This window comes from Rhinolophus ferrumequinum, chromosome 12 (genome assembly GCF_004115265.2).
Source record: "Rhinolophus ferrumequinum isolate MPI-CBG mRhiFer1 chromosome 12, mRhiFer1_v1.p, whole genome shotgun sequence".
In the NCBI taxonomy this organism is placed as follows: Eukaryota; Metazoa; Chordata; class Mammalia; order Chiroptera; family Rhinolophidae; genus Rhinolophus; species Rhinolophus ferrumequinum.
In genome coordinates, this window is record NC_046295.1 from 32,638,168 (window position 1) to 32,663,501 (window position 25,334).

General features: G+C 35.7%; 1 protein-coding gene across 1 annotated transcript in view; it reads left to right on the plus strand.

The window, feature by feature from the left end:
* Positions 1–1,964: 1,964 nt before the first annotated feature.
* Positions 1,965–25,334, plus strand: part of RFX3 (regulatory factor X3) — a 258,294-nt gene continuing 234,924 nt past the window's right edge. Inside the window, exon 1 of the mRNA XM_033123755.1 lies at positions 1,965–2,178. The gene's annotated coding sequence lies outside the window, so the exon portion shown is untranslated. The remainder of the gene's footprint in view (positions 2,179–25,334) is intronic.

Sequence of the window (25,334 nt, forward strand, 5' to 3'; positions counted from 1 at the left end):
CATACAGCTGGAATGCATACCTTATTTCCCATGTGTATGTTGCAATTTTTATTCTAAATTTGAAGAATTGAACTGCTGTTGGTCACATTATCATTTGTCTCAGACTAGAAGGGCTACTAGTACCGTGGTGAGTCATGCAACCTTTCAGCTTTAGCACTGTGCTCACCACTGTTCACTATTACATTGTAACACATTATAAGAACCTCTATAACTCATTATAAGATTACCAAAGGCAACATCACTTTTTTAAATCTATTAATAGTGGATTCCAAACTACCCTTCCCTAATATCCCATGACACAGAGCCCTAAGAGAAAATCACTGACTTTTAAGACTGTGCCTGTGTTCTCTAAAATATTATGTACCTAATAGTGTTGAGGATTAAATGAGATAATGTATGTAAAACACTGCGGCAGTGTTAAGACCTTAGTAATGGTCGCTATTATTATTTTAGCACTGTGAATTTATGTAGGCCCAAACCCCTTATTTTGCAGGTGCAAAAATTAAGCCTCAAGAATAGGACGGACTTCCTATGGCTCTACTTCTAAGGTTATTGTCTTGGATAAGCAGCTTAGCTGCCTGTGTTGGAGGTTTGGGGTACTGGCTGGGCCTGGGGGCATGTGCCTGCAGGAGTCCTGTCTGCAGAGAACTGGACGACTATATTTGAACCGTTAAGTATCAGAGGCTGTGCAATACCAAGGGCAGCGGTTCGAGATGGCCAGTAGTGTGGTAACAACATCCACTACAGAAGGAAGCCTGTTCGTCTGTCTCAATACAGCAGGTTGTCAAGTAACCGGGGCATAGGGCCAGGAAAGCAATAGAATCGGGGGTTGAGCTCAAATCCCGGTTCGGTCAACTTTAAAGAGGGACGAGCACTTTACTTAAGGGCTGAAGATAGCGCGGAACTAGAAACTAACTGGGTGCTACCTCGGAAGGTGTAAGTTACCGCACCCCTCAACGCCTTTCGCGGAGGTGGACCGCCACGCGTTTCCACATCGTCCCGGCAGGGCAGTTTTTCGCTGCTTTCTAGCACTTACTCCCCGCCCCATAGGTACGGAGTGATAACCTCGCTTTTCCTTCTGGAATGAGGGCTGGATGAGTTCAGACCTTTCTCTCTGCGCGCCACGCAGCGGCGGGACCGCGGGAGGCCGGCGCGCTGCCCACACGCGCGGCTCATCTGCTCTAAGATGGCGACGATGGCCGCTCGCTCACGCCTCGCCGCCCGCTCTCCCCGGAATTTTGGCCTCAGGAGGCGGGAGCGGGCCAGGGCGCAGAAAGCAGGAGGGCGAAAACGGCTCGGACCCTCCAGTGCAGCGCAGGCTACGGAGCCCTAACGGGCCAAGGCATGCTATAAGGCGGATACAACTAGGAACACCGCCGTAGCCTGAGAAACGAAGGGGGATTAAAAAAAAAAAAAAAAGGAAAAAAAGAAAAAGGGAAAAAAAATAAATAAAAGCGGCGGCACATCCGGGACCATCCGATAGCCCCGCCCCGGAAGTGACACTTTAGCAAAGGGGCGGAGGGCGCACTTGAAAGTGGGCCCTTCCCCAGCTGTTGCTGGTCTGCCCAGAGAAGTGTTTGGAATCGACCCCACCACCTTCCTTCCGTGGGTTAGCCATTACCTTCTCGCGACTCGGGGGCTCCTTTGCTAAACGCTGGCTGCTGGGACTGGCAGCTCTCGGTTCACAAAACGTACCCCTCGCACCACGCCCCTCAACTCCCCGTCCAACCTGGCCAGCGCGGGTAATAGCGTACCTTTGAGAGAACTGGGGTGACCCTAACTCCTGCCAAACCCGTGAGCTTCTATTCGGAGGCCTTACTCGGAACCCCGGCCTTGTGCCCCCACCAGCCCGGGATCTGGGGTTGTCAGTCATGGTGCTGAGCCCGCCCCTTCCGGCGACTCTCGGGGCCCGCCTCCTCCCCTTTTCCCTCCCCCACCCCTCCCCTTGCGAGTGTCTCCCTCTCCCTTTCGCTCTCTCTCTCCCTCTCTCTCTCTTTTGTGAGTTATAGCAACCGTTGCCTTGTGAATCAAGCGCCATAGTCACCGTAGTCCTGGCGACTGTTACCCATCAACAACAACTACTCCTCTCCTCCTCCTCCTCCTCCTCTTCCTCCTCCTCCTCCCCACCACCACCATCTCCATCACCCACCAACAACACCACAATAATCCACAGCCAAGGTGAATATTCTTCGGTCTCTACATGTGTGTGGGAGCGTGTGGATGCGTGTGAACGCGTGTGTCCGTGCGTGTGTGTCCGTGTGTGCGAGCCGACTGTGGCTGTGCTGGGGTCTCACTCCTGACACCGGGGGCTGCCGCTGCGGCGCCGCAGCCGAGGGGCTCCGTCCCCCGGGCTTGTTTACAATGGACCGTGCGCGCCGCGGCTGGGTCGGGGGTGTGGGCGCCGCGCAGCCCGCCCGCCGGCCGGCCCGGGCCCTCTGCGGCCGCGCTTCAGGGATGGAGCGGGAGCTCTGGGGGCTGCGAGATGAGCGGGAGAGGGAGCCACAGTTTTCCGTTGCGGATGGTGGAGCTCTCCCCTTGGTCTGATCTGAAGAAGAGAGTCAGGTGAAGAGAGAAGGGTTTTTTTCTTTAATTTAATTCTTTTTCAAAGCTGCTTGTTTCCTGCTTCTTTCAAAACCGAAATAGACAACAATGTGCCGGGCGGGGGGGTACCCAAGAGGTGGTGTTTTGTTGTTGTTGTTCACTTGTGGGGCCTTGTTAAGGGTTTTGTTATTTTTATCCTCGTACAACGGTGAACTTTTCCCACCGCCTATTCCCTTTATTTTTGCCTTGTGCTAAATGGGCTGCCTTTTTTTTTTTTTTTTTTTTTTACCATCATCAGCTGCACGGATTTCTTTTTTCTTTTAAAACTGTTTTCTTTGTGCTGCAAACAGTCTTAATATCCATTCAGCACTCTCCCCCCACCCTTTCTTCTCCCCCCACACCCCTTGCACACTGAAACCTGGGGCCTCTACGCTGGACTCCGCTGTACTGGAAAAGATTTTTTTTTAAAGTCTCTCTCCTCTCTTTTTTTGGGGTGTGTGTGTGTGTGTGTGTGTGTGTGTGCGTGCGCGTGTGCGCGCGCGCTTGTGATTTAAACCGGATGCAGGGCATCAGTGATACTTGGGTTAGTAGTTATTGACAGTGCTTTATCCTTCATGAGGAGATGGGAGGGGTAGTAGTGAGGTTCCATTTCACTTTGATGAACCTCCTTCCCCACAGTGGAGTGTTAACAATTTTCATTGTGGTTGTAAGACTTTGTGTGTGATAAACAGGGAAAGGACATGAGGAAGCTTTGTGAGAACTCAGTTTACAGTGTTATTTGTGACAGTTATGGTACTTTAAAGAGTTTTTTTTTTTCTCCATCTTTTTCTCTGTTCGCTTTTCTTTGAGAGTTGAAATTGAAGTCAAGTTGTTCATAAAGAATGTATGAAGCTTCTCAACTTGAAACGTGTGTATATTTCACTTTCTTTATGGTTGTTAAGATCTAGGCATGTGTGTACTTAACATACTCTTCTTTATTTTTGGTTTTCTTTGGGCAGTGACTTAAACATGGTGAGAGGAGAGAACTTTCTCCTTTTTAAGTCTCTTTTTAAAAAAAATCTATTTTTTTCTCTGTACATTTGAATACTTATCAGTCCTCAAGTAGTATGGCTGTTGGTGAGAGGTAACGCAGTTTTCCAGATCCTGTAAATGTGTTCATTTTTCTGCCTAACGTTTAATTAATAGATTATTATCAGTAAAGAGTTTTGATAATGAATGTGTGCTAAAACAAATATAGTATTATATTTGCACATACTGAAGTTTCCAATTTGGAATTTTAAAATACTTATTTAAATAATCTTCTTTCTAACAGTAAACATATTGATTTACCTGACAGAGCACTGTGAATAATGTAACAGTATTAATTATTCTTGAGATTGTCAAAGAGTAGGTTGGGTAATTGGAATACTATTAAGGCCAATACTTTGTAAAATAAGAGTTGTGTTTTGTTTTTGTTTTTTCTTTATTAACTCTCCCTTTTTCAATACATTTTCTTGTGATTGCTATTTTAAATGAGGATGATAGTTCTGAAAGAAGTCTTTCTCAGAGCATCCGAATTCCTTTATATTCACCCCCTCCCCAACTTGGCTTCCATGCAAATCTCTAATACTAACTTGTTATTTTTTTTTTCTTCTGTTCAGATAAGTGTCAAATGCCTGAACTCTTTTGGATGGTGAAGCTCCTGAGTCCTATAAACTCTCTCTGAAGTTAATAGGAGTTTTGCTGTCTTGAGACAGTTTCAGACCTTATGCCATTTACATAATGGGTTTTCAGCTGAATAGATTATATGCTATAATGTTATGGTTTAATATTTTTATTTGCAGTGTCCAAGAACTTTTTTGAGGCATTTCACTCATGAAAATGACCTCAGATTCAATAATTTAGACGTTCATTCACAAGTTGATTTGAAAGCAGAACTTAATTTGAATTCTATTATCCTTTTTTAAAAGCATATAGGTGATATAAAAGTTGCTGTTAGAGATGCTTTGGGCTCAAGTATGTCAATATCAATCATATGGATTGAGAAAATAACCAGAAATATTAGCAAATTACAATTTTTTAAGTTTAACAGAAGGGTAAATAGTTAGCACTTCGTTTATTCTTTCTGTGATATTTTTCCTGTAAGGGAGTATATTGTGTATTGCTATTCTTCTGTGTTCTCACTTTTTTTTTTTTTTGTTCTCACTTTTTAGACTAATAGAAATCTCTGAAAGTGAATGACCACTCTTTAAAACTAAAACTGTTAAATAGGAGTCACTTGTGGCTTGTTTTTAGTAGCTGAATATCTGTGATTCGTTGTATTGTCATAACGACTATCTCAGTCTTTTAGATTATTTTGCCTGTGAATTGAATTAACCGGTATCAGCATATTTTTGTAGTATATTTATGTGTGTAATATAGTAAACTAAAATGTATTTCTAAAATGCATCATTCCATAATTTTTCATTATATGGGGTAGTTATACCTAATTTCAAAACTAATATATTATTCCTCCAGTATTCTAATAGTCTTGTACTCTACTTAGATACTCAAATAAAATGTTTATAATTTATAATTTTAATATACTTTAACACTAACCAACTTTTTTTACCCTAAACACCGTTAATAAGGTAAATTTTTTTACCATTAAACATTAACAATTAAAAATGAATAAATCCTAAATCAAGATAGAGTCAATGTATTACTTAAATAATGATATTTGTTACTTTTTGGCAACACATTGCATTATTCTTGAGAAAGTTGATGTTGTGTGTGTTTTCCTCTAAGGTCAAACTTAAGAAATCAGTAGGTGGGGTATGATTCTGCTTTTCAAATTTTTAAGCGTGTTTGTGTATTTTTGTGTATGTGTTTAAAAGAGTGGATGTAGCATCAGATGTGTGGGAAGAGTTTAAAAAAACACTTTTCTGAACAAATAGGAATGGTACTTTGTTCTTGTTATTATAGTGAGACTATGTTACAAGAAATGAGAATACCAAACAAGGAAATTTTTAAATTAAGAAGTCTTCAAAGAAGTAAACCTTTCCATTATGGAGTGTCTGTTGGTTTTTTTGTTTTTTGTCTTTATGTTGAGCATTAGAGCTGAAAAATCTTCTACTTCGACTTACTTAAAAAATAAATAATTTCCCTAATGGAACCATTTGCCTTAACTCTGGTATAAATTCCCGGTGGCCATCAAAAACCAGATTTAAATTCCTCTCTGTTCACAGGTGCATAGTGTTCCTACATTTTGGAAATCCCAGATTAAGTGGATTTGACTAAATCCAGTTTATTAGGGACAGATGGCTGCTTAAAACAGGTGTCACTTTCATTTCTAGTGCATTGTGTTGGGACTTCCAGTGGTTCACAAAAGGGTTGTCTAAAGCAGGTGGCATCCTTTGCTTTTGTCCTCAGTAAAATATACTTTTGGAGTTATTTTCCTAGGAAGAGGTGTTTTTTTTGTTTGTTTAGTTTTTTTTTTTTTTAGTAAAAGTTTTGAACTATTCACATTAAGAGTTGTAATTTAACATAATTTTTATTTCTGAATATTACTATATTTTCAAGTTATGTATAAGTTGCAGATCCTTTTCACAAAACACTTAACAATTCTAAAAGTTATGGTAAATTCCCTTTGAATTCAGAAAAAGTACTCAGGGGCATTTTATGTAACAAGTCAAATTTATCTGAAGCAAAAGCCAAGGCAGATTTGAATAAAGTAAAATTTGGTTAACATGACAAGTTAACTTTGCCATCCCCTACTTAAAGAATTTTTTCTTTTTTCTTTTTGTCAGCATTATTTTAATTTGAATGATAAATGTTGGAAACCAGTGTTTTGTTGCTTCATTATCTTAAGTATTTTAACACTAAAACATTTTCCTCATCCACTTGTTACTATAGTTTTTAGTGCTCTTTTTAAATGAAAATTGTTTTTAAGCATCAATGTTTAAAAATATGTAATGGAGTAAATAAAAGAGTATCAACTTGTTGATATCCAAAGTTCCTTTTTACTCTAATTCTATCTTTTTTTTTTTTTTTGGTGGGAATTTTATACATCTTATAACAGATGCACCAGAGGGTGCTGTGCTGTTTGCAACACGAGATTACTATCACTAAGAATGTGAACTGATTAGAACTTTTATTTAAAGAAAAAATATTATTTATATGCACTCAAGCACATAATAGCCTTATTTTTATGGATTTTAAATTTAATATGTTGTCTTAATTGGCAGTTGTATATCAAAGCCTATCTTTCTCTGTGTTAATATATGTTAGCACAACATAAAACAGTTTCAATATTGATATCTTTGGTGTAGCCTGAATGTCAGCATTAGTCCTATAGGCATATCTGTACGTTGATCATCTTATGCAGGTATTTCAGTCTTCAGCTCAAAAATTTTGTTTAACTTGAGAATCTCATACTATTTTGGCAGCATGGCATTGTACTCCATAAATTGGGTATTACTGGCACACATCAATACGTTGTACATTCTTATTACATTTTTATATGCCATCATTAATGATACCCTTTTTTATGTATAATCTAAAAACAGCTATCTCAAAAGTATAAATGGCAATAATTTATCAGGTTAATTAAATCAACAATAGTAATAATACTAAAAATTGGAGAATTCAGTCCCCACTTCATGCTGTTGAAGTAGTCTGGCTTAAATATTTAATTAGGCTTTATTATCTGAAAAGTTTCAGATTCCCTGCCTTACTCTGTGCCATACTAAACTGGAAGTGATCATATATTGTTTTCTCTATCTGAATATTTGTTCAATAAGAGTTTTTTCTTAAAAACTATTGAACTTTTGTGCTCTTCTTGCATCATTGATTTTCTTTCCTCAGTAATATATACTCCAGAAGACATATACTCAAAACAGTTGTAGTTAGTATCTTCCTCAAGTAGTTTAGAAAGATATAGTTGCATCTTTAAACTTTTTTCTCCAGGTAATGGTTTTATCTATACTGTTATCCCACGTTTAACTACAATCAGCAAAATGTGATAATTTTAAACAGTACCTTTATAAGGCATAGTACTTAATTGTGATGAAATGCCACAAAGAATTCAAAACATCAACAGAGAATAACTATATTTTTAAATACTAGTCTTGATAAAATGTCAGGCGTTTGTCTTTTAAAATGTGGTCCTATAGTTTACCAGTTATTTTTATGCCACTAAGAGTTTTAAAGTATATAACATTGTTTCAAAACTTGTATATTTGAAGGTTTTATATTTTATATCAAAGTACAAGATGTACTTAATAAAAACAAATTGGTTAAAAACTGAAATATATGTAAAGTATCAAATAGGTATATGTTTTATTCTGTAGATCAATGGAAGAAGTATATTGTTTAAAGACCTTTGGAGTCAGATTTCGTTCAGTTAATCTTATTAACAATGGGATCTTGGATAAGTTATTTATCTTCATTTAGCCTGAGTTTTCTCATCTGAAAAGTAGGATCAGTCTTACCTGCTTTATGGGGTTCTGTGAAGATCAAAGGGGGATAATTCATGTGCTTTACTTATTAGTATTTGACGTAGTATACATGCTTAATTCATGTTAGCTGTTATTATTAGGGAATACTAGAAGACACCCATTCTAATCTTTTTGCCATTTAAGTATCCTTTTAATATGCTCCTGACCATCATTTCCTTCCCTATGGGCCCTAATTTTTGAAAGACTTTGCCTACTAATCTATACTCATTAAACAATTAGTCCCTCCTCCCCCTTTTAAAAATAAGTCAGAACACAAGCTGTCAACCATACACTGAATTAATATGATACTAGCCCAAAGTTATATTTTCATTTTATTTTGCAGACTTATTATAATGGATTTCTTTTAATCTGTTTGGATAACTCTCCTGTACCAGTGATCTTAGACTGAAAACTAATGATGTAACATTTCATAAACTCTTGCAACTTGTCATTGTCCATTTCACTGTCCAATATATTTTTTCCTTTATGCATCTGTTATACATGAATTCATTTGAAAACATTTTGAGCCTTATTTATAAGCTTTATACAAAATGCAGTCATTAATACGTAATGATAATAAATAGTTGTGTAAAGATGAACTCATCAAGCAATTCTACCATTTTATAATGTATTGCTTACAATTCTTTTACTAAGGCTAGAAAAATGTGAGGTGACCACTTGTGTACCTGTAGCAATAAGTACTTTGGGAATAATTTGCCAGTCCTAATCTTGAGGTATAAAGTAACCTTGGAACATCATACAGAAAAACATTTAACATGAAATTGTAGAGAAAAAATTGTAGAGAAAAAAAAATTGTAGAGAAAAACTGGCTCCGTTTCTTTGGATATTAAAGGTGTTTAAAGAAACTAGTTGACTGCTATGTATAAAGTTGTTATTTAGTAATCTACATATTTATTTTTTTCTAAGTATTTTGATTAAGAGTGGAATTTTTTTCTCATTTTTGAGTAATCTAAAATAGCCTTAATCTTTCTCAAACTGGAAATGTGATTTATACATTCCAATTGAAAATTTACCTGGTAGTCTGTGTCATCTTTTTTGCTGAAGCATTGTATATTGTACAGGCTTTTCGCCTGCCTCCCTCATCTTACCCGCTCCCATCCTCCCCGGTCTTGTTAAGTGTTTAATTAATCATATGACTCCTTTTACATTATGTTTATGGATAATTAACCTCAACATATAAAGTAGGCAGACTCAACTCAGCTACCTCCTCTGCTTCCTTTCTCCAATGAATTTGACAGACATTTTTAAAGGGATTTTTGGAAAAAGGCTAGGAAATGTGAACTTAGATAGTAAGGTAATATATCATTACCATTTTCAGTCACCTATTATTTCCTTACAATTTCTATACATCCAACTGCCCCCTTGAACAAATACATATCCTTGTTCCACTAATGGTGTAACTAACCTGAGCATGATTTTGCTTCAGAAGGCTCCTTTCCTAGTCCTGGCTATGTTATGCCTTCAAGGTTAAATCTAGTCTAGTCCAAAAATACTGTGTGTGCACAATCACCTATGTCTGCGTATTGCTGACTCTGAACTCCTGGATTCTTCTTTCTCACTCCTTTTATTAGAAACTGTAATACCCAGTCAGTATAGCTTGCCTTTGTTTTATAGTACCTGGTCAAGATGGCCAGAGTCTCCTGGCGCTTCCTATTTAGGCAGAAATGGGTAAGAGCTAATTGGAGCTGAGTGCAGGGTGAACTAAGAGTGAGGCAGCTGGCTTGAAAATAAAAGTACATTGGTTGGTGAGAGGAAACATATATTGAGAGGTTATGTGGAAAGAGAGAGAGTGACTAGGCTGAGAAATAAAGGTCTTTAAAAGTGCCAGCCAAAGGAAGAGTGAAGAGAAAAGTGTCTGTTCTGGTACTCAGTCTGTTGTCACTCACTGTAAAACCTTAGACTAGCCACTTAAACCCTCTAGGTCTCGGTTTCTCCAGCTGTAAAATGAAACAATAGGGTGAGTGAGGTGATCTTTAAAGCCCTTTCTAGCACTAATAGTCTATGATTCCATGGCAAGATTGGCAGCAGGAAACATGCCAATAACATGGATCCAGGAATTGGTGTTTTCTTTGCAAATGGGTTCAAAGGCTATTGTTTCTCCTGAGAAGAACAGCAAAGAAAGAAAACCCAGAGCCTAGGTCCGGCATAATGGCCATACCTGTGGCACAGTCTCAGAAGGTTCCACCATTTCAGTGTTTCCCTTAGAGAGCAGTGGCCAAGTGCCCTGATTTCCTCACCTACACAGGACTTCGCTAAGTCTCACAGCTTGAGCTCCTGACGAGCCAGATTCTTTGTGTCTGTGTGCCAGACAAGTGTCTGACAGTTGGGGCTCTTGCCTGTTGCTCACCAATAAGACAGTTAAAACAGGATGTAATTTCTCAAGTATGTGGATCGGCAATTAGAGAGAGAGAAAGAGAAAGAGAGAAAGGGAGAAAGGGATTTTCAAGCTCCCTCATCAGAAACAATACAAATTAATTTAGGTTTCTATTTATCTCATTTTTCAACATTTCTTCCCCAGTTATTAGAACGTCGACTTTTTCTTCCTTTCATTGCTATTCAGCTGGTTTTGGAAAGAACTAAAGTCCTGTCAAAGTTCTGAGGGCCTTTGGAATACTTTTGAGACCCTGCTCTGGGAAGCGCTGCCATCATCCACACTAGTATTCTTTTATATTTTTTCATTTGTCATACTTACTGCTTTTCATTTTTCCTGAATAATGTTTATACTTGGATAAGCATTCTTTTTATTAAGGTTTGGTAGCAGAAAAATTATTGTGTCTTTTGGATAAGAAGTATGCATTTCCATAAAATTTTATTCCAATGTTAATTTGGCAAGTAGACTTACCAAGATTTTAGAGCATTGCACACTATGAAAGGGAGTATTTTTGCATTAGTTCAAGATAAGTCTTATGTTTTGCTATATCTCACCTCTTTTACTAATCTAATAAGGAGTGTATGAAAGATTAATAGATTGTAAATGTTGTTTTTAACATTATTTTTTGAATGATTATTTTTCAGTCAGGAAGAAGTATGAGGTGTGATCAAACAATATGATGAATGTTTAAATAAAAAAAATTTATTACAGTAAAAGACACATTGCCATTAGTCCCTCTCAAAACACTACCCCTCACTGCGAACACACTTATCCCATCGTTCTTGCCACTTTCTAAAGCAGTTCTGGAAATCCTGTTTCATGAGTGTCTTTAGTTGCGCTGTCGTGGCTGCCTCCATGTCCTGAATCGATTCAAAACAATTACCTTTCATGGTCATTTTGACTTTGGGGAAAAGCCAGAAGTTGCATGGTGCCAGATCCGGTGAATAAGGACACACAGTAATGTTTTTATTTGACAGAAATTGCCGTACCAGAGGTGATTTGTCATGATGGAGGATAAAACCGTTTGCCCATTTCACGTTAATGCATTGTTCGTGATGCATGATTTACGGCGCACTTTAAAACACACCTTCTCTCAATCATAGCTCACACCCGACTGACTGCACAAAGAAGTTGGAACTTGCCACACTGTTACTAAGGTTTGATGCACCACTTCGCATATTGAAGATCCCTGCTTTTCACTTGAATGGCACTGGGCAGCAGCATTCACCATGTTTTTTTTTTTTTTTATCACAATGGAGAGGCTCTGTGTCACACATCGCTTCTGGTATGGCATTGTCTGTCAAATAAGAACATTACGGTGTGTCCTCATCCACCTTATTCACCGGATCTGGCACTGTGCAGCTCTGGCTTTCCCAAAAGTCAAAATGACCACGAAAAGTACACATTTTGAATCGATTCAGGACATGGAGGCAGCCACGACAGCACAACTAAAGACACTTACGGAAGAGGACTTCCAGAACTGTTTCAGAAAGTGGCAAGAATGATTGGATGAGTGTGTTTGAAGCAAGGGGAAATATGTTGAGGGGTATTAATGACAATGTATCTTTTACCATAATACATTTTTTAATTTAAACATTAACCATATTTTTTGATAACCCCTCGTAGATACATATAGAAGCCATATCCCATTTCCATTGTTAAATACCAGTGCATTGCATATTCTACCCACTTCATTTTCTTTTTTTTCTTTTTTTTTAAAATTTTATTGGGGAAGTGGAACAGGACTTTATCGGGGAACAGTGTGTACTTCCAGGCCTTTTTTCCAAGTCAAGTTGTTGTCCTTTCAATCTTAGTTGTGGAGAGTGCTATTCAGCTTCAAGTTGTTGTCCTTTCCGTCTTACTTGTGGAGGGCGCAGCTCAGCTTCAGGTCCAGTTGTCCTTGCTAGTTGCAGGGGGCGCAGCCCACCATCCTTTGCGGGAGTCAAACCGGCAACCTTGTGGTTGAGAGGATGCGCTCCAACCAACTGAGCCATCTAGGAGCTCAGCGGCAGCCCAGTTCAAGGTGCCGTGTTCAATCTTAGTTGCAGGGGGGCAAAGCCCACCATCCCTTGCAGGACTCGAGGAATTGAACTGGCAGCCTTGTGGTTGAGAGCCCACTGGCCCATGTGGGAGTTGAACTTGCAGCCTTCGGAGTTAGGAGCATGAGGTTCTAACCGCCTGAGCCACCGGGTCGGCCCCCAACTTTGTTTTCTTGAACTGTGATGTTTTGGTGTGGGTAGGAGCTGAGGTGGAGATTGAGAACATGGGGAATGGGAGACAGAAGTGACTAATGTGATCAGTGTTTCTCCCAGATCACTTTCCTTTCCTGTTGTAGTATTGTGCAGAGTACATATACTTTTGTGAGGATAGGCATCTTACGACTTTATATTTGTGATTCCTTGTCTCCTACAGACTGACTGTATCTGTATGTATATCCTTAATACACTAGTGGATGTGAAATAATATCCTTCTAAGGAACTTATATTGTGGTTTAGTCATGCACAGCTTTAGAAAGGGAGGAAAAAAAGAAGTAGTGAGAAAATCTAGTTTGTGTGCCCAGTGACAGAAATAATGCCTTAAATTCACCTCTCTACGTTTTGCTTTGGGTAGATTGTTTTGTGGATATATTGTTTTGCAATAGAACTTAAGTTTTTCCCCTGCTCCTATTTAGGCTGACAGTTTAAAGACCCAAAGAGTATAATCTGTCATATCAGGCTTTCACTGATTGGTATCTGATTATATCTGATGACAGTCTCACAGATGAGTTTTAATGAAGTGTGAGCATAACGGTCATTAATAAAAAACACACAGAAAGATACTGTTAGTGATCTGAAAATCACCTTTACCATTTAAATTTATAATATGTATTTTGATGTTCCATGAAAAAAACTCAACTTGAAAAAATGGACACACAGACACCAGATAGTTAGATTCTTTATTTTATAATATGATCATATTACATGTTTCTAAAGGACATTTTAAAATAGTTTTTTCAAAAACTCACTTTGTATTTTGAGGGTATAGTACTTATATTAAGAACAATGGAATTTAGCTTGGATATTATGTTTTGTGTGAAGACCTTTAGAAAATCATTTTGATGAATGTTGTACTTGGTGTTTTTGAACTTCTATCAATACCGTTTTTGCTCACTGGTTTTTATATTATACATATCTTGTAACAGTATTAGAAACCACTCGAGTGCTGTTTTCTTGAGGCAAAGAAAATTAGGGGAAATGTTGGACTTAAGTTCTTTTAATGATCTTTGTGTGATTTAGGGAACAAATTTTAATATTACCTCACATTATATGATAATTTTTAGAGGCTACTTTGAGTTAATACAGGCCATGAATACTGAAGTTGAATTAAATTACAGTTAAAGACAAAAATTGTAATTCATTCCAATTATAGTAGGTTAAGATCTGTTCCTTTATTTTTAGAAGTCTGTGGAGTTTTGAAATTTAAAACCTTTTAAATAATGTTGAATGACTAGAGCTGTATAATGTGGATTTGTGTTTCAGCAAAGGTTTGAGAAGCATATGGCTTGGAAGTGAGGTGGGATTTTATTTGTGAAATCAGAAGGCAATGTGTTTTAATGTTTTGATTGGGTTATTCTTACTTAATCATTTATTGGGGTTGACAAAAATGCAAGTGACCATGGATTGAAGATGTGGCTAAAAGTAATTTGTTAGAGGAAGTCATTGTAGTTAGTGATCATGATACTTCACTTACCTCCAGTCCTGCTGCCCTTCATAAAATTTAAAGTAAAAGCTTCTTTCTTTCTTACAAGCCTTTCTATTATATTGTGTTTTTGTTAATTTACATTGCTGTCTGGAATTTCCCAAATCCTACAGCATGGTCTTGTGTGATGCAGTATGTGTGAGCTTTGGAAGTTCTAGTTTACCTATTGGTTTACAAACCTTAGAAAGAATGCCAATAGATGACAGCCTATGCTGGGACAACAGCTTACTTAATCTGAAGGAATGGGGTAAGAATGAGGATAAATCTGGGCAGGATCATGTAATTGGAAAAACTAGAGTATGAATAATGATTAGTACAATTTGGAGAAAAAGGTCATTTTAGGTGCTATATGTATAAGAAACGCAGTTTGCCATATTCAGCATATCTACTAATGTTACCATTACTACTATTAACAACATTATTTCTAATTTGATTCCAGAACATTCTAGCAGAGGCCTAAAAGACAATGGATATGTTAGTCTGTAAAGCTTGTAGTTTTACAGTATTGTCCTTTATCTTTTACTTTTGACCGAGGAGTAAAGGATTTTTAACTGTGTATTTAGTACCAATTCTATTTTGGCTAATTTAGGAGTCCTGAAATGACTCAGATTTCTATTGGGTTCTAAGGAACATTTTTTTGGGGGGGATAGACCGGGGGGGGGGGGGAAGGAAAGGAGAGGAATGAGGTATCAGATACAAAATAACATATTCCCAGTTATGTGGGCATGGGGAGGGGGAGGTTCAAATTGTAGAAGGCTACAAAAATGACAGATGTTTGGAAATCAATAAAGATAAAAAAGAAGGGTAGAAAGAGATGTTGAAAATGCAATTAGATAAAATGCAGTTAGTGGAGAATTTTGAAATAATGATAAAAATAAGGTAAATGGATAAATCAAAGTATGAATGGTGAAATAATTTGTTGAATGGTCTTTTTTTTTTTTTTTTTTTTTTGTCCTTACTGTGATTTTAACTAATGGGAAGCTGAGGAACAGGTTGTACTTAAGTTTCTTTATAGGCACCACATTTTTTTTGTTGTTGTTGTTGAAAATATAGTAAGATCTGGGACCTTTGATTGTTATTATATGGGATTTCATTATTACTTAATGTTGTGTATAGAAAAGTAGTAAATTGAACTGTTACATCAGAGTTTTCTTGTAATTATTTTGTTATTACAAAGTTATATAATATAATATTAGTATACAAAATATGCAAAATTAATATAGTCACTTGGGGATCTGATTATCTTAGATGATATCTAAAGCAGTTTATATTTGGGAAACCAATATACAGTGGAAAACTGTGTACCATAAATGTATATATTCTTAAAACTTTACTATTTTGGAACTTTTATAACTTACCTTGAAGTAGCGAGAATGGCGTAATGAATCCCCATGTCGCTATCACACAGATTTGACAATCAGTACCTTCTATTGTTCTTAAGGCTACATAATTTGAAATATTTGTTTATTGAAATAAACTTGAATCCTTTATTCTGTGTTGCTCTGAAGAAATTTAAATCTAATGTTAAGAACAGACTCAATGGATACTTGAAACAGTGCTTACATTATGTGTAAGACAAAATATTTAAGTGTGATTGATCATCATGTTGTTTCTTCTCAGCCCAGCATTTTTTTTTTTTTAATTAAGAATGTTCTCAGTTGTTGGTCAAGTCTTTTATTTAGTAATTCCAGGCTCTTGTAATCTGACTCATCATTAAAAAAGGGAACAAACACAAGGACAGCAGACTAATGTTTGCAGGACACAGGAAAACAATTGACTTGAGCTATACCTCTCAGAGGTGAAATGGTGCTACTCTTTTGTACATCATTCTTTTTACTTGTTTGTGGGTAGATTTGGCTGAAGTGTTAAGAGCCATTTTGTAAGTTGATAATGGAAGAGAACCAACTATCTTCTGGAATGTTCCCTTCAAAGTTAGGTACTCAGTTACTGGGACATAATAGTAGAACATCAAGAGACATCCATTGGTAAGAGCTAATGTACTGATAACTTACAACATCATTCAAAGCAGTTTAATGTTTTCTAATTCACCATCTTCAGGGAATCAGGAGGGTCTCTTAGGTTTTTATTTGACGAAAGTTAGGCAGGTATGAAAGAAGCTTATTTTTCAATGCTAGAGTTTATAGGAAACAAAAATCCATTATTCATGTTGGAAATTATTCTGTAATAAGTAGACTAATATGTGTAATAACTAATGATTAATGTCACTTTAATAATACAAAATGTAGATCTGACTTTATTTAATAGTGATGTTTCCTTGTTGTTTGAATCTAATTAAATGATTTAGGCACGAAGAAGTAAATACATTACACTAAATAAGGCCTGCATTTTTCAGTTATGTAACTAATTGCTAAACTTCTCTCTGATCCAAAATGTTCCATAAAAATGTATATGACTTAAAATATTTTGGCAGTCTTTTAATATATTTCTACTGCAGGGTAACTAGCCAGACAGAATAGTAAAGTGGTATAAAATTAAGTGATACACTAATTAAATGATCTTAATCCTATAACTAAACTACGATTTCTTTTCTTAAAGGGTTATATTTAATTCTTTCTGCCATTAGGAAATATCTAAGTTAAGTGATCCTGTATATTAGATTTTCATATATTTAAGCTTTCCAAAAGTAGATGATGTAATATAGACAAGAAAATGCTAGTATAAAGCTCAAACAGCCAAACAATGCTTGAACTAAACATAAATGTAACCCTGCAAAACAAAAGATCGTGGAATATACATGTTAATTTCAGTAATATTTGTAGAATATTTTATTATGAATTTAATCCAGTATCACTGTAAATACAGTTTATAACTTTTTCTGTGTTTCAGATACCTTATACTTAGAATCAAAGTATCATTTGGTTTTTTATTATTATACATTCAATATAGCATCAATAAAAGCACTGGTGATTTTATTCCAGTGTTTAAAGGTTGTTGTGGTTTTTTTTTTTAAATTTGGCTTTCACTGCATTTATGTCATACAATATAATTTAAAAACAAGCCATTTCCAATATGAGAATAATATTGGTCTACTTATTCTATATTGGAGTAATTCCCTAATAACAAACAAGTTAATGTTCTAATTTGGAAGAACACCATGTAAAGAAAATCTTTATCCAAGTATTGACTGGTATTTTATAACCTGACCTGTTTGCATCACAGTGAAGCTTTAGGGTCTATGGCTGAAACCGCACTCCTCTATGATGAGTGTCAGGGGATCAACTTCAGCCTTTCTCCCTGTTTCTGCTTCACTACTGCCATATTCTTTTGCCCATTTACTCTGTCTGGCTCAGCACAGCCAATTGAAAAGGGCAGTTAGGGTGCTACAGTAAGGATTAAGGAGGTAATAGTCTGTCTGTCACTAGAGTTACACATGCTTTCAAATGGCACAAATATGTAGGAGTCCAGTAAAGACGTAATTAGGATGTTTTATTTTAGAATCAGAATTTTTAAGTTGGAAAAGATTTTGGAGGTTATCTAGTTCAACGTACCACCATGCTCCCTATTTACTGTAAAGAGGGGGAGACAGAGGTTAAATGACTTGTACAGTTCCATACAACATTTATCCGAGGTGGGGCTCTTGGATCCCAAACTTGTCACTTCTCAACCAGTGTTCTGTTATGTCATAGCTAGTGTAAAGCTTCTTAAAGGCAAACAGCCCTAAGTGCTACCTTTCTGCTGCAGGGTAACTAGTAGTTAAGAGCAATAAAAAAATACTTGTTTATTTTATCTACAAGTTCGAACTCATATTTTTCTTGAAAAAGCAAATTAAAGTTTTATCATTCTGCAAAGTTGAATAAATATCTCTATTTTTTTATCATCTTTAACTATAATTTTGGTATACAGATTATTAATTGCTTTGTTTTAGAGTAACAGAAGTAAAATTTAAAACATTTTTCCAAATCATCAATAAGCTGTATATTAAGGGGAAATACCATATTCCCTAGGTTTTTTTTTTTTTTTTAAAGAAAAATATTTTTATCATTGTCATTTGTTTCCCTTTGCTGGGTGTTAGTGATATATGTCATAATCAATGTATTGGTGTAAATAATTCTCAGACCTGGCATGTGCCTGCCTCTTTACTTTTTTGGTGAAGGTAAGGGTGATTCTAATCATTTTAAAGATTGTTGTAAAAATCCATTGAATTATTAATTTTAAAATTTGAAACATCTGTTCCTGTAGGTCACGCTCTTGTGGAACAAAAGTAAAATACTGGCAGCTGATATCCGTGGTTCAAGCCGAGACTTGCCCGGCTGGGCTTTAAAGGTGTTGCAGCACTCTTAAGTAAGAGAACCAACAGAATGAGAATGTGAAGGGACTGCCCTTTATTCCATAGTAACCAGAAGCGATTGCAGCAGTCATATTATTATATGACTTCTTATTCTCTTAATCTGAATTTTTGGAAGGATATGTTGTTTACTGATTAATAGTATTAGATGGTGGCAGGAATTAGTAATAACGGTGATTTTCTCCCTCTCTCTCCTCTCTCTCTCCTCTCTCTCTCTGTCTCTCTCTCTCTCTCTGTCTCTCTCTCTGTCTCTCTTTCTCTCTGTCTCTCTCTCTCTCTGTCTCTCTCTCTGTGTTAGAACTGGAAGTAAATCTATGAGGTTTGAATTTAGTTTTGGTATCCTGTTTTGTGATAAAGATGCATAATTTGAGCACTAATCCTGTTAATTATTTGGAACAGTCCCTCTAAGAGAAGCCAAGAAAATGACAACTGAATTTTCTAGTGGTAACCTGATGCTCTTCCCAAGTCTCATTTGTGGTACCAAATCTGAAAGGATACATTTATATAAAACAGGAGTAGGTTTCCTGTAGGGGAAAACCATTTGTCATTTGTTCTTAACAAGGTAAATCCCCATGGACAAACCTTTCTTGTAAAACTATTCCCTTTGGATTTACCTTTGCCTTCAATAAAAAAGGAGCTATGATAAACAAAGGTATGATGAAATATTAGTTAGCTCTTGCATTTTTGCCTATAAGTTCCTCATTCTTAATCTTTATGATTAAAAAAATTAATACGGTGCATTAAATTGATTTTGCTTTCTGTTAATTGAAGAAAAGGTTTTTTTTGGGAGGGGGTTGAGGGAATTTAAATAATTTACTGTTAGACTTAAGTATATATACCCTAGTATACCTACTGTCCTGTAAAACAGAATGGAAAATACAAATATTAAGAGTCTGATTCAGTTGAAAAGAGACTGCTAAATACTTGAAAGTCTTAAACTGAGATTTGAATATAGATTTAATTATTGGAGTAACTAAATACTAGACTGCTATATTTGTTGGATATAAAGAGGAAGGATCTAAAACATGAAATATGTTCTTTGTAATCCAGATAAATTTTTACTTAAACTATTTCTAAATATGGATTAATAGAATCTTCCCAAAAGAAGGTACTTTGGATGTTTTCAAATAGCCCAAAGTTTTACGTTTCTCTGGGTTAGAATCTTTCAGGATTCCTCATTGTCTATTCATTAGAACCATTTAAGAAATATTTACTGAGTGCCACAAAACTACCATTGTGCCCCTAAGAAGCTTACAGTCTACATTTTCAAATTTATATTTCACCACTCTGCTCTGTAACTTTTTTTTTTGGCCAGCCTCACTTATGGTGTGATGTAATTGGTTAAGAGCAAGAACTTCAGCGTGAACAGCCCAGGATTTAAATTTTAGCTCTGCTACTGATTAATAGTTTAATAGTTTAACCTTAGGCAGATTACTTAAACTTTGTGAAATAGGGTTACTAAAATCCACCTCAAAAGATTTTTTCAAAGATTACATTAGGTGACAGAGGCAAACAGCACTGTGTCTGACGGATAAACACTCAGTAAATGGCAATTGCTGTTACTACCCTATGGTCACCTGAATTCAGCCTTGTCATTTCTTTTTTCTATAACCTGGTTCTCTTCCTTTATTCTTTTTAGAATGTGTTTCCCATGCTTCTTAAATTCATCTTTCCTAAAGTAAGTCTTAGATAGAATGGTCCCTAAGTTGATAAGTTCACTTCTAACCCTGCTACTGATTGGATATTATGATGTAGATTTTTGTTTATAAATGTTTGATCTTTCTAAATTGTAAGCTTCCTGAGGGCGGACTACACAGTAGGTTTCTGAACTCAACACAAAACCCAATGTCCTTTCTTAGTAGAAGCAATCCATGAATAATTATTAAGTCTCACATTGTTTATCTCTAATCAAGTTATAGAAAACACATTTAACCATTTTATAATTTTGTCTAGCCCTGATTTTATAATGATCTTTAGAACAATGCAGTTCTATTAGTCCAAATAGATTTATTTATTTCCTGTTTTTTACAACAAATTTAATGGTAAGAATTCCTGAATTTTGGTATTTATTCAAATATAGCGTCATCTAGTTGGCAATAGTTTTGGGCTAGCCCTAATCAAAGTCTCATTTCCTCTTATCTTTTCACATGATTTTTAAAAATCTAACTCTATGTATATATGAATTTCATATATGTTAATGTATGTGTGTGTATGTATGTATGCATACGTATGTAATTGTAGACTTGCCTGGGATTTCCTTATTGTCTGCCAAGACTAATTCTGTAGCTTCAGAAGTTGGGGAGTACCTTTTAGGATCCATTATCATCTTTCTGTTTTCTGATTGTGGCAGGGTATGGGAATTCCTAATGCTGCTTAATATGGGAGAGACATGGGGGAGCAATAAGAAAACTTTGATTTTGGGGGGCTATTTTGAATGCCCCAGACTTCTTGAGTTTCACCTCTTGCTACCTAAACTCACTGTCCTGTTGGATGTCAAAAGTGCAGAACCATGACTTGAGTTCTAAGCTTATGCGTATACCGAGGCCACTGGTGGCATCAGAATGGAATTATTACAGTAGTCAGATCTGTGGTTGCATTTGTGATTCCGTTCAGGTCTGTGTTCCAGTCCGAGTTGCACTATGGAAAGGTAGGGTAATTTGCTGTGATGTTTACTACAGAGACTTTCCCCTGAGAAAACGTTTTTTTTTTTTTTAAATATGGAGCTGTCATTTATAAATCTGTCCAGCTCTTTTTGTTTATACCCCTTTATATAGTTGTATTAGTGGTTGCTCTAGGTGTATTATGTTATACATAAATTATCACAGTCTGTTGGTGTCATTTTACTAGTTTGAGTGAAGCCTTTCCTTCCCTTACCCTCCCTATTTATAATACAATTATCTTAAATATTTCCTAAACATTTAGAACCACATTGGTGATATTTACAATTTTTGCTTTAACTCTTAAATATAATTTAGAAAACTCAATAGGAAAAGAGATGCCTATTTGCCCATATTTTTGTTTACATGTTCTTTCTTCTTTATAATGTTCCAAGCTCTTTCTTTTATTGTTTTCTTTTTGTTAGGAGAACTTCCTTTAGCCATTAATTTAGAATAAGTCAGCTGGCAACAAATTCCCTTCGCTTTTGTTCATCTGAGAAGGTCTTGATTTCCCCTTCATTTCTGAAAGATATTTTCTCTGGGTACAGGATTCAGGGTTGACAATTCTTTTCTTTCAATACTTAAAAAAAATTATTGTGTCACTTTCTTCTAGCTTCCATGCTTTTTGAAGTTTTTCCCCTATAGCTGAAGTGTCATTTTTTCCCTCAGTTTGCCTTCAAGATTTTTTATGTCTTTAGTTTTCAGATGTTTAATTATGATGTGTCTTTTCATGGGTGTCTAGCTCCCTTTTTAATCAGTGTATTTTCATTCTGTACCATCTCATAAGGTGACTGAGTTTGGTGAATTTACTGCCAGTTGTGAAGTCATCTTAACCTCTTTCGAGACTCAGGGAGTTCCCTTCAATTTCTAGCATCAGTTTGGGGATACAAGCTCATTTTCATTTTTTATGTTCATCCATCCATTTGTTGAGCAGATACTGGTACAAGATGGACCAACCACTGAACTTCTATGGAGACTACAAAGTGAACAAAGCTGATCAGGTCTCTGCCCTTGAAGAGCTTGCAATCAAACAGTTGAGGATGAGGGAGAGTGAAGACACATGAGTGTCATAATAGATGGTTATAAATGTTATGGAGGAAAATAAAAGAAGAGGGGAATAGAGAAGGGTAGGTGATGAGAGTGGAGGAGGCTGCAATTTTAAGAAGGGTGATTAGGAAGAGTTTACAAAGACGGTGACATTTGAACAAAGCCTGACAGGTAGGTTTTGTATGTTTCTTCAAATGTGACTTTATACATTTATAATATTGATTCCTTGAATGATGCTAACCTTTCTTCTACATGAAAGAGTCCTAATTGTTTACACCTGTCCTTACATAATACTTTTGTTTCTCCCTCTTTGCCACCTTCTATCATTTTTATGTCTTTCCTTGGATATACAGCCTTTTCATTTATATATCCTTTTGAGGTGTATTGATGAAAACTTTGGTTTTCTATAAGGAAACAAGCAGATTAAGAGACTCTTTAAAAGCTGCTTTTAGTTTAGGGGTTTTTTTGTTTTTTTTTTAGGGGTTAGGGGATGTTAAATTCTTCAGTCCACCCTGCCTACTTCCAAGTTGGAAGTTCTTCTGAAACACCTGTAACCTAAAATATATCCGAAAAAATTTGTACATGAAATATTAAAAGTAAAAATCACAATTAATAGGCAAATTGAAATTAGAATTTGCTGACTGCTGGTTTGGTTGGTTATATCCTTAGTTTGCTTATATGGCTAATTTAAACTAGAGAAAGAGATAAATTCTCGGCCTTTTGGCTAAGATCAAGTGTAAACTAAAGAAAGATTCTTTGTGATGGCTTCTACGATCAGAATGTTCTTCATTGTCATAAAAGATCTGAAACTGGAATGTCATTATTGATATAGCATAGCTGTCTATCATTATCTAGTGATCTTTAATCATAGATTTGTGAATTGAATTTAATGTATATGCAGAAAGACGTTAATTAGAGGCTATTTAGATAAATAAAAGTTGCTAATGAAGGCAAATTGACTTGATTTATATTATTCTGACAAATAGATTGCCATGCTGATCTTTTTAGAATGAGATTTTCAGTATACTAATGTCAAAATCATTTTAAAGTTTCAGTTCAATGTCAAATAGTGAGCATATATGCCTATCATTTTTTATGCAATGTACAGTTTGACAGTATTTGAAGCTATTGTACTGTATTGGAATACTTCAAAAATGGTACAAAATTAATATATAAATACGTGTGTTTTTAACATATTCAAGAACGTAGAAGTTGCCGTGGAACCTTAAACAAACAAAAAGTACCTTTCTCTGAACTTACATAATTATATATCCAGTATTTATTTCTATTTCTGGTTTCCATCCTTAAAAGCTGGTTAAATGATTATACTTGCAAATATGCCCAGGCATTTGTGTCTGAAGTGGGTCAGATGTGCCCACATTTTAACAACCTGTAGGCCAGAGTTTATTGAACTTGAGTACCTGGTATTTCTGCTGTTTAAAAATGTAAATAAATTAAAAATGAAAGAAGCCAAATTTAGTATCACCATTTGTTTATAGTGACACCATGTTTATGAAAAAACATGTGATCTATAAAAGACTTCGGAGAGCAAGCCTATTCTTCTTATTTTACACCACCTAACTTAATTTTAAGAAAAAAATTGAAACATATACAAAAATAGAACAGTATGATGAAATAATGAAATGAATTCCCATGTATCTATTGCTCTGTTTTAATAGTTAACAACTCAAGGTTAATGTTTCAGATACACCCCTTGACTCCCCACCTACCCCGTTATTATTCCTGTCACTTTTTACCTATGGAAAAAGACCCAAAAGAGCTGAGTCAGATTGAGCTCAGATTGCCACAATTACTCTGTTTGCCATTTTGTGTCATCTCCCCTGTGGATGGAGGGATAAATGAAAAATCTTGAAGAGAATAAAGGTTAGCTTCTAGACAAGTGTCACTTAAGATTTTGAATTGTGAACTTTTAATATTTCTGGTCTCAGATTTTGAATTCAAATTTAAATATTATCTTTCAAATTTAATATAGACTCCACAAAGGCAATTTGCTAAGTACTCTGTAAGACAGTAGTATTTGTCTCTGTTTTAAGATGGTGTGTTTCTTTTATGTTTCCTAAAGATTTTCTATGTATTTGCTTTCACAAAAAAATTGTGAGATAATCTATCTTTGAGGTTTTTGGCATTTATAATGTGATGCAATTGAAATTGTCCTTTGGATTTATAGAATGTACTTGAAGATGCCTTTTTCAGTATTCTTAGTTATTATGCATTTCAAAAATCAATTGATCCAATACCTTGTTTCAAGTTTTCAAATGTATAAAAGTGGGTAGTAGTAGTTAAAAAATGAAAGTTGTTTTTAAGAAGGTTTAAAATGTGTTTTTAATTGATACCACTCTTCTAATCAGATGTTTGTATCACATTCCTTTTATAAAGTTTAATACTAAAAACAAAGAAAGAAACAAAACAACTCTTCCTTTGTACATTAAATATCCTTTTGACCATGGCTAAACAAATTATAGAAATAATTTGAAAAAACTATTTTGGGAAATATTCCTTCAACAGAAAGGAGAAATAATGTTATATTTATGGCTCTCATAATGATTTCTCTTTATAATTGGTATGATATGACTACTAAAAAGAATTCTAACCTGTAAGTCATTTGTTACCAACTGTAATTATGTGATTTGTCAAAGAATCTACAATTCTTGATAACAAATTATGAAATTTAAAAAAGAATTCAGCAACATTTATTGAGGATCTTTATATGTGCTATTATATGTGCTATTTATAGCAACATTATATGTGCTATTCAGCAACATTTATTGAGGATCTTTGATTTTTTAAAAATGGGTGTGTGGAAATGAATCAAATATAGGCTACTGCAAATCCAAGAAAACTGGAATATGCAAAAAGAGGCTTAATTCCATGGAGGAATAAGTTATTTTCAAAAGCTATGTACTCCTATTGTTTCTTTTGAGGATGCCACACTGTATAATTATTGTAGCTTTATAACAAACACCAGAAGGCTCTTTCCAACAACACTTCCACTATGGGATTTCCATCTCCATTTAAAAAAATTTTACTCTGTATTTTTGCCCCGTTGCCTTTTAGTTAATAGTGCCTGCCAGGATTCTAAGTATTAATGTAGCCAGTTTACAACTTTCAGAGCACATTCTTCCAGCATTATGTACTACACTTGCCTCGTAATTGACCAACTATTAAATAACTGCTTT